This window comes from Macrobrachium nipponense, chromosome 2 (genome assembly GCF_015104395.2).
Source record: "Macrobrachium nipponense isolate FS-2020 chromosome 2, ASM1510439v2, whole genome shotgun sequence".
In the NCBI taxonomy this organism is placed as follows: domain Eukaryota; kingdom Metazoa; phylum Arthropoda; class Malacostraca; order Decapoda; family Palaemonidae; genus Macrobrachium; species Macrobrachium nipponense.
Genome location: NC_087201.1, coordinates 169963907 through 169973856, shown reverse-complemented (window position 1 = coordinate 169973856; position 9950 = coordinate 169963907). Strand labels below are relative to the sequence as shown.

Genomic DNA, 9950 nt, shown 5'->3' with positions numbered 1-9950 from the left:
ACAAGAGTTCAGAAAGGTGTGACCTTTTGGGTGACTTGACAATGAGTTGTTTTAAGTTAGTCCATGTAAGACTGGATTACTTAGTTAATTGATTTATTCTTGTAAATAAACGTTATGTTATGATGCAACTCTCTCATTTTTCATTACCTGTTAGAATGGAGAGAGAGAGAGAGAGAGAGTGTGATTGCCGGGAAGAGAGTGAGAGAGAGAGAGAGATGTGGGGTGATTGCCGAGAGAGAGAGAGAGAGCCCTGCCCTGTGTGGGGGTCTGCCTTCCGTTTCGTGTCCAGCTTCGCTTACCGTATAAATACATGAGGGTTTTCCCATGTAATAGTGGTGTCAGCGGTAAAGAGGGGATATAGAAAGTTTTCTTGCTTTTCTATGCCTAGGAACGCCAATGTAGAGATGAGTGGCCAGTTAGAAAAATAAAAGGGGCCGTGACTTAGCGATAGTTTTCGAACGACAAAGCTTTGTGGGATTGTGGAAAATCGTTAAACTGTTAGTTTTCAGTTACTTAGTGGAAAAAATGAGAAAATGTCTGTCTGATTAAACTGTGCTAAAGGAGGGAAGGATTTTTATGGGACTCAGCATTTTTTTTTCCCCAGGGGAGTCAGCCTGAAGCAGTGAGCGCACCCAGTGTGACTTTGCTGTGCAATGATGAGTGTTCGAGATACCTGTGCGGCGGTCGTTGTTATATCACTACCGCGTTTTTACGAAGAATTTCGAGTTCTTTTTTCCCATTATGGAGTGGTGAGTGTTAAAGAACTTATTCTTTATCAAAAAGGAGTGGGTTTTTGTTTAAATATTTCTGGGTTATGGGGGATTGGTTTCAAGAGGTCAAAAACAACATTTTTCCGTTTCCCCATAGTGAAAGTGTTTTTCTTTATTTGCACGTGTTTATAATAGACGTAGCATTCGTCTTTGTTTAAAACATAGGAGTGTATTTTTCTATGCATGGGAACTGTGCTTATATAAGCAGATTTGGCTTAGTGACACACGAGCGGCCTTCCAACAATTTTAAGGGCTCAGCATATTTCTGCAGAGAGGCGTCCTTGCATTGCGAGGGTGTACGGGCAATCCCTTGGAGGGTAGTTGCATGGGTACCACTAGCCTCACTCGAGAGATAGTGCAGGGATGGGGATCCTACTGGCATGCCTCGGGGGAGTGTTCTGCCGCTTGACTGAGGGGTTGTTCTCAGGGGGGGGGAGAAATTTTTTTTTTTCTCTTTGTGGTTTGGATGGGATGGGTCCTGGCTTGACATTGGATGCTAAGATATCAGCTGATTGATTAGTTGATGAAGTGAAATGCCCGTAGAGTCTTTTTTTTTAGAAAAGATATTTTTTTTTCTCTCTCTCTTGGATGAAGAGAAAAGGAAATAAGAGATTTTTCTTTTCCGAAAATGAGGGGAAAAATAGTTAACATGCACGGGATGTGTTATATGTTTCTTTGTGCCTTGAAAGACACAAATATAAGGGGGATACACAGATTATTTTTTTTTTATTGTGTTGGAGAAATTACTTTGAAATGCCGATGATTGGTGTTGTATCTGTGTTGTGTGGCAATGGTGTTATGTCATGGTGTTGCATGCTGGAGAAATTGTATGTCATAGGATTCAGCAATACTGTTGTATGCTATTTGAATTTCACCCTTTGCGAGAGAATTATTGCTTTGGAGAGTTATTATTATTATTATTAATAATTATTATACTTGAGATGTGTCACGGGAGGTTTGCCTAAGTATAATTATCATTACGGGAGAATTGTTTTTACGAGAGATTTGAGATATTTCATGGGAGATTATTTGATAATATTACAGATAATTATTCAAGGAGAATTATTACGATGAATTAATGGGAGAAGTCTTGTGTTAATTATTTGTTGAGTTTTTTGTAACTTTGGAGAATATTTCAGTAATTCACGGAGATGAGTCTTGCTGAATCTTGATGAATCTGACTGAATCTTGGTGAATTGTGTGGGATTTTGCTGAATTTTGTGCTGAATTTTTGGAGAATGGACAAGCATTAACTTTGGTGATAATTTTTGTACTGATACTGATGATTTTGATGATAGCAATTTTTTTTGGTGATTTTGTGATAATGATATTTCTGATACTGATTTTTTATGTTACTAATACGTAGGTGTTTTAATGCTATCAAGGGAGGTGAAAATCTTTTGGTGATTATGGGAAGAACTAACAACACATTGTTTTAGTTTTTTTTTTTTTCCTTTTTTTTTATGAGTTCAGCAGATAATTGCTTGACATCTAGTGAGTTACGGGAGATAGTTAATGGTGCCGTTGATTTTTCTTTTCTCCTTTTTGAAATTAAGCCATCGCTGACAAGTTTTTTTTTACCATGGGTGATTTGATTTGTTTGTTTTCTCTCCAGTTAGTGTGAATATTATCTCAGTTCATGACTTAGAGTCATTTAAGAGAAAGTGTTCGTGTTTTAGCTATTTGATGCTATAGAGTAATATGGGGAGAATTTCTTGCATGTTTTGAATGCATACGTAATGGCACTACATTTTTTTCTCTGGATATTTGTGTTCCAGGAATTGGGAGTTTTCTTGCACAATACATTAGTTGTATTTGTGACAACTTTGTGAGAGATAGGAAACTTGGTTAAGTTTTTCTAGTGGCTTATGTCGTAGTGCAATAGGGGAAGTCTTTTGCTGAGACACTGTGATTTTGGAGTTCTGTTATAATGACTGTGGCACATTGGTGATTTTTTTCCTAGAACTTTTCTAGACAGTTTTTATATGCCGAGTTTTTGCCCTTTTTTAGCAGTTATGCTAAATGGAGTGAGTTTTTATAGTTTTTACTATAACATTGAGTTATTCTCTGGAGAATTGGAGTTATAATTGAGATATAATTGAGTTATAATTGAGATATATTATATTTTGGAGAGATAATTGGAGGTATATATTATTTTGGAGTTATATTTGAGATATAATATATGGGAGATATATATTTTTGGCCAATTTTGATATTTGCCAATATGGTATGAGCTATGTTTAGTTCAATTATTTTGCAGCCATCTTGTTGCCAAATGGAGACACATATTTGGAGATTATGGGGCAATATTTGGGAGTGTGTGAGTTAGATGCCTTGAGTGCACATTTTTTTGGAGATATATTATTTGGAGCCTTGTTTTGTTCCACCATGGAGTTATTGTGGAAATAGAGGTAAATATTTTGTATTTGCCGAAATAGAGGTGATTATTCTCTATTCCTGGAGTGGTGTCTTTTTTTTCTACTGACATGTGGCTTTGGAGAAATAAGAGAATAATATAAGGGGGTTGGTTATTAACCAAATGGAGGAAATATTTTTATAAAACCGGAGTGGTGTTATTATTGATATGAGTCTCATAATGGAGTTGGAATTAATCTTGGGCGGGTGACCCTTTTTTTTGTGGTTATGGAGTTTTTTTTTCGAGACAAGAGAAGATTTCTGTGGTTCTCTTTTTTTGATTTCGTGTCTATTTAGAGGCGAATGGCATTACTGCATTACGAGTTATATGAGATGTGTGTGCATTTTTCATGTTCAACAAGTGTATTCTTGGAGAAATATAATTTGGGAAAAGTCATGTTGAGAGAATAAGTCTTCGAGACAAATTTTTGAACACATTAGTCATATCCTGGAGTTAATTCTGTGAAATGTGTCAGTTAGACCTTTTTTCTTGAGAATCATGAGTTTCCAAACTTATGTGTCTGACTAGACAATTTTTGTGCTGTTGTTTGAGCATGCGTCCGCAGGTGATTTTTCTGCTGACAAGCGATGTGATAGCCGTGTGCTGATTCTTTTCTTTCATTGATGGTGACAGGATCAGAATTTTTGCAATATGGGAAATGTGGCTATAGCATTTCACGAAAGCGCATGTATGAGAGTTTGCTTTCTGGCAAATTCCATAACTTTACATGGAGCATTTCTTGGGAAAACGCGGGAGTTATGCTATTATGCATGTATTATGTATTTTGTGATTGGGGAAACTTACTTGTGATTATTCTTTTTTTTTTTATTATTTTTCTTCCTTTTCCTATGAGAGATATGATTTGGGGATTGAGCTTAAATAGCATTTCTTTTTTGGACGGGAGATGTGATTTTTCGAGGGTTGCTATTTACGAAATGGGAGTTTGACATTAAGTCTCATTGTAATTAATTATTGAGCAGTAAAGGGGTTTTTGCTGTTAAAAGTTGGAGATTTTTACTGATTTTGTGGGTTGTTTAAATATCAGCTTGCGAGAATATTTTGGGTCTGGGTGTTACGTGATTCTTTTCTTTCTTGGGCTTGTTACGAATTTTTTCTTTTTTTTTCTTGTGAGCACATTCGAGTTCGAAATGTGAGTGCAGAATTCCGTGGAGTTGCTGTGATTTCTGAGTTGTGTGTGTGTGCTGATGTGCGAGTTTGGAGAATTGAGTTGGAGAACTTGATGTTTTTTTTTCTTAGAGAGTTGTGATAATGACTTATCATTTTAGTAGTCATATTTAAGGGAGTTAATTGGGAGACGTTCAGTTAGTAATTTCTGACCTTTTGAGATCGTTGTTTGATAGAAGTAGTATGTTTGGGTTAATTTTCTTAGATTGACCAAAGACCTGACTGACATACTAACGCCCAAAAGTTCACCGACACCAGCAAGACGTCCACCAGCCGTGAAGAGAGGTTGCTGCCATGTTGCCCATGGTGATTACAAGTATTTCCACGTGGGTGATCGAGAGAATTCTACAGCGTGTTTTTTGGGGATCTACAAGAAGCCGTGAGAGTCTTCTACGATGAGGGAGGCATTCCGTCTTCCTACAGTTGCTACAGCCTGCTACAGTCTGCTGAGCTACTTGCAGACAAGCGAAGAGGGATATTCAAGAATCCTAATGCCGAAAATATGAGAGAAAATAAAAGCGTCGTGGGTTATTGGGTTGATTAAAGCGTGATAAGACTTTATTTTATAATGCCAGAGACGTGCAGTTTTTCTTATTTTGTTTTAGCGCCAAGTTTTATGTTTTATATGAAAAGCAATTTTGCTAGGCGGGGGCTAGCATTATAGGTGCGAGGCCGAGCAATCTGTAAGACATAGGGTTTTGATTAATTATGTATTGTTCGTTGCATTCTCTGTAACTGTGGAATGTGGAGGACAGTGCAGAGTAACGACCTGAGGGTAGCTGATCAATGAGTTTCTAGGGGATGGCGTGAGATAAAAATGCTTAGTTCGTCGAGTCAATGTACGACAGTTTATGAACTCTTCCCAAAGTGCCTTTGTGAAACTAGATGCAGCTAGAACAACGAGGTGCTAGCGAACTGTGTGTTCGTATGTGCGTGTGCGCCTCTTTCTGTTAAAAGCGTTCATACCCAAGCCTATGGGAGGGATTTTGACAGAGGGCTTCGAGTCATAGGCAAAGATGCCGTGGCATTCGCCGGGGGAGTTTTTGACATAGTGTTTAGTGTCCGGTGGGAATGGGTAAGTTGTTTACCTTTAGTTTAGCCAAAGGGGTGGCTTGTTTGATATCTTGTAAGATGTTCCATTTTATTAACTTTGTCTTTAAACTTGTGTGTACTTACCAGAATGTGTTCTGTATCTTTGGCAGATGGTTCTGGATTTCTGTGGGACAGAGTTCCCAGGGAAAGGTGTGACCTTTTGGGTGACTTGACAATGAGTTGTTTTAAGTTAGTCTGTAAGACTGGATTACTTAGTTAATTGATTTATTCTTGTAAATAAACGTTATGTTATGATGCAACTCTCTCATTTTCAATTACCTGTTAGAATGGGAGAGAGAGATAGAGAGAGAGAGATGTGGGGTGATTGCCGGTGAGATAGAGAGAGAGAGAGATGTGGGGTTGTTGCCGAGAGAGAGAGAGCCTGTGGGGTGTTGTGGAGAGAGCCTGTGGTTGGGGGGTCTGCCTTCCGTTTCGTGTCCACGCTTACCGTATAAATACATGAGGGTTTTCCCATGTAATATATATTATATATATATATATATATATATATATATATATATATATATATATATATATAGTCTATATATATATGCATTAGAGAGAGAGGAGAGAGAGAGGGAGACAGAGACAGAGACAGAGAGCACGCGTCGATAGAGAAAAAGATCAATAACTTTTTAAAAAAAATTCTGATCACTCATGTTAAATGGACTTCTCTCTCTCTCTCTCTCTCTCTCTCTCTCTCTCTCTCTCTCTCTCTCTCTCTAGGAACACAACTTAGTTTAAGTAATTAACAATAGTTTGCTACGGTCATAATTACCGGTATAACATTAGCCTTTACATAGACAATCACTCTGTATTCGATTTCCTGTTATCTTTCATTTATATAATTATCTTAGTAATGTAAGATACAGGGAGAGATTCTGGGATATTATCTATCTTTGAAGAGACAAAGAGAGACACCAAAGAGAGACAAGAGTTCAGTTGTAAACGAGAGAATTCTCTTCTAAAACAAATGCAATTAATCCCGGAGAGGAATCTGTCTCTTTTGGAAAAAAGCCGTGTAAGCCAGTTCTTTTTAACTTGAAATCTTGTAAGTGAGATTGATGGTAGTTGAGTTCTCTAAGTATTTTTGTTTCACGAATGCCATGTGTCTGAGAAAAAAAACTATGCCAAAATGTAGCTGTTTTTCGTGTGATTTTTTTTAAACGATTATCTTCATTTTGCTCAGAATTGTGTTACGTAATGTGACAAAAAATAAAAAAAGAAGAAGAATCCATGAAAGATGAATCCAAAAGGTCACTTTTGATGAAATGTGAAATTAAATAATGCATCTATTTACAGTGATATTTACGTCTCTCATTTAGTGAGCATTTCTTTTTAATTGTATCTTTTCTCTAGAAAATGTCGACAAAGTACAGATTAAGTTAAATCCCATTTTAATTCCCTCGAAAAGAAAAATAACGAGATCAATAACTGACGCACGTGTAACATGAAGCATGAAGTATTCAACAGGGTGTAATCACACTAGTTGATTTTTTTAATATTCCTATAATTTTGAGTTTACGAATAACCTATGTGAACAGAGAGATATATATATGTAAATATGTGTATATAAATATATATATATATATATATATATATATATATATATATATATATATATACTATATATATGTGTGTATGTATGTGTATATATATATATATATATATATATATTTATATATATATATATATATATATATAATATATAATATATATATGACTGGTAAAAGTGTTCTGTAACAACAGAATTCCATCTAATAAAAGGAGCCCATAAAAACACCAAAATGTAGAGAGAAAAGTACTATATTTCAGAGACTGCTGTCTCTCTCTTCAGGTATATGAATGAGAAAAGTTTACAGAAAAGGTGGTATTTATACCAAGAGAAGCGTCCACAAGTAAGCCAATTTAGGTCACCCCCGCTGATAATCTTCCTTTAATCTTCTTAAGCGTTGGTTGAATGAACATTGCGTCGACGATGTCCGATGTCCAATTCCCTTTGAGATGTTCATACCTGCTTCTCTTTTATTAAGGCCGATTCCATCATTTGACTCTTGTAACGGCAGTTGCTGCTATAAATTACACGTGACATATTCCAGTTTATTCTATGGTTATGTTTCATTTATATGATTGAAAATAGCCGAGTTCTGTTGTCCATACCTAACTGACCGTTGTGTTGCATTAATATCTGGGAAGTGATTTACCTGTAAATCCGATGTAAGATTGGTCACAGTCCTGGCATGGGACTCCATATACCCCAGAGTCTTTGGGCGATGTCTTTTGTTGGACGTTAATCAGGGATTGGCTAAGGTATTTGGGTAGGTAAATGCAAAAGGGTTGGATTTCCCAAGGGTGTGAGTTACTCTCTTAATCGTCTCCAGGTGGGGAATTTTTATTTTATTGTTGGTTGTGTCTCTGGTCTTGTCTTTAGGGGGTCGGTAGAAAATTACGTTTGCTTTTTGAATTGCTTTCTCAATTATATGGTCAGGATACTTTAAAGATGAAAGTTGCTTGCGAATTAGTTCAAATTCTTTTTCCAGGAAATCTGGGGAACAAATTCGTAAGGCTCTTAAGAATAGGTTGCTAGCTAGACCTATTCTTAAGAGCCTTACGAGGTATTTCTATCATATTTCCGGGAATGTTCTCTCTCTCTCTCTCTCTCTCTCTCTCTTCTGTATCCAGACTAAACTATAGATGTTTTTTATTTGAGTTACGTTCACTCACATATATATGTTGATGTTAAATTTAACATTGGCTAAATAATGTTTTCTCATTTTACCGGGGTATATGATCGGTTGCGTGATAAAAATTTTATATTAACTGTTACGAATTGGTAAAAAAATTAATTCGTGTAATGAAACCTTCAATTTTACCAAGATTGTAAAGGGAAAAACCTTATGCAATACTGCAGGATGTACCAACACGCCCCACAGCAACGATTTAGATTAGAATTGCAATCACCCTCGAATGAATAGCGTAGTCCATTCACCGAACTCTACATTTACAATATGCCTTCGATTCCTAATATTTTGCTCTGGAAAAAGCATTTTAGTCCCTAACCCAACGCCATATGCAAAGTTCACTTAAATGTTCAAATGGCGAATGATCAAAGGTGTGAACGGCACCTCTGAATTTCTATTTTTTTTTTTTTTTTATCATTTTCTTGCAGTTGCTATAAACAGTGTCTGGGATATTCTGGTAATTATAGCTTCCCCTAATTCCAATTATGACTATTTCTTGTGAATAATAATTATTGTTGGGATACGTAATCGCAACTAGCACATTTGGATTTCATGGCATTTTTTGTGTTCTTATGTGCCATATACTTGCATAAGGTATGCTAGTGGTGTAATTGCGTGTATATATAAATATATATATATATATATATATATATATATATATATATATATGTAAGACATAGGGTTTTGATTAATTATGTATTGTTCGTGCATTCTCTGTAACCTGTGGAATGTGGAGGACAGTGCAGAGTAACGACCTGAGGGTAGCTGATCAATGAGTTTCTAGGGGATGGCGTGAGATAAAAGTGCTTAGTTCGTCGAGTCAATGTACGACAGTTTATGAACTCTTCCCAAAGTGCCTTTGTGAAACTAGATGCAGCTAGAACCGTGAGGCGCTAGCGAACTGTGTGTTCGTATGTGCGTGTGCGCCTCTTTCTGTTAAAGCGTTCATACCCAAGCCTATGGGAGGGATTTTGAGAGAGGGCTTCGAGTCATAGGCAAAGATGCCGTGGCATTCGCCGGGGGGGGAGTTTTTTGTGACATAGTGTTTAGTGCCCGTTTGGGAATGGGTAAGTGACCTTTACTTTAGCCAAAGGGGTGGCTTGTTTAATATCTTGTAAGATGTTCCATTTTATTAACTTTGTCTTTAAACTTGTGTGTGTACTTACCAGAATGTGTTCTGTATCTTTGGCAGATGGTTCTGGATTTCTGTGGGACAGAGTTCCCAGGGAAAGGTGTGACCTTTTGGGTGACTTGACAATGAGTAGTTTTAAGTTAGTCTGTGAGACTGGATTACTTAGTTAACCGACTTAGTTGTTACTGTAAATAAACGTTATGTTATGATGCAACTCTCTCATTTTCATTACCTGTTAGAATGGAGAGAAAGAGGTGGAGAGAGAGAGAGAGAGAGAGAGATGTGGGGTGATTGCCGAGAGAGAGAGAGAGAGAGAGAGCCTGTGTGTATAACGGAGTTATGGGGTCTGCCTTCCGTTTCGTGTCCACGCTTACCGTATAAATACATGGAGGTTTCCCCATGTAATAGTGGTGGCATGGAGGGATAATTCCCCATATTAATAGTGGTGGCAGACGGTTAAAGAGGGGATATAGAAAGTTTTCTTGCTTTTCTATGCCTAGGAACGCCAATGAAGAGATATGAGTGGCCAGTTAGAAAAATAAAAAGGGGCCGTGACTTAGCGATAGTTTTCGAACGACAAAGCTTTGTGGGATTGTGGAAAATCGTTAAACTGT

General features: G+C 37.0%; 1 long non-coding RNA gene across 1 annotated transcript in view; it reads left to right on the top strand.

Moving 5' to 3' along the window:
• LOC135221567 (uncharacterized) overlaps window positions 1-9545 on the top strand; it is a 317490-nt gene extending 307945 nt beyond the window's left edge. The window contains exon 2 of the long non-coding RNA XR_010316037.1: window positions 9397-9545. This is a non-coding gene — a long non-coding RNA (uncharacterized LOC135221567). The remainder of the gene's footprint in view (window positions 1-9396) is intronic.
• The last annotated feature ends 405 nt before the right edge of the window (window positions 9546-9950 follow it).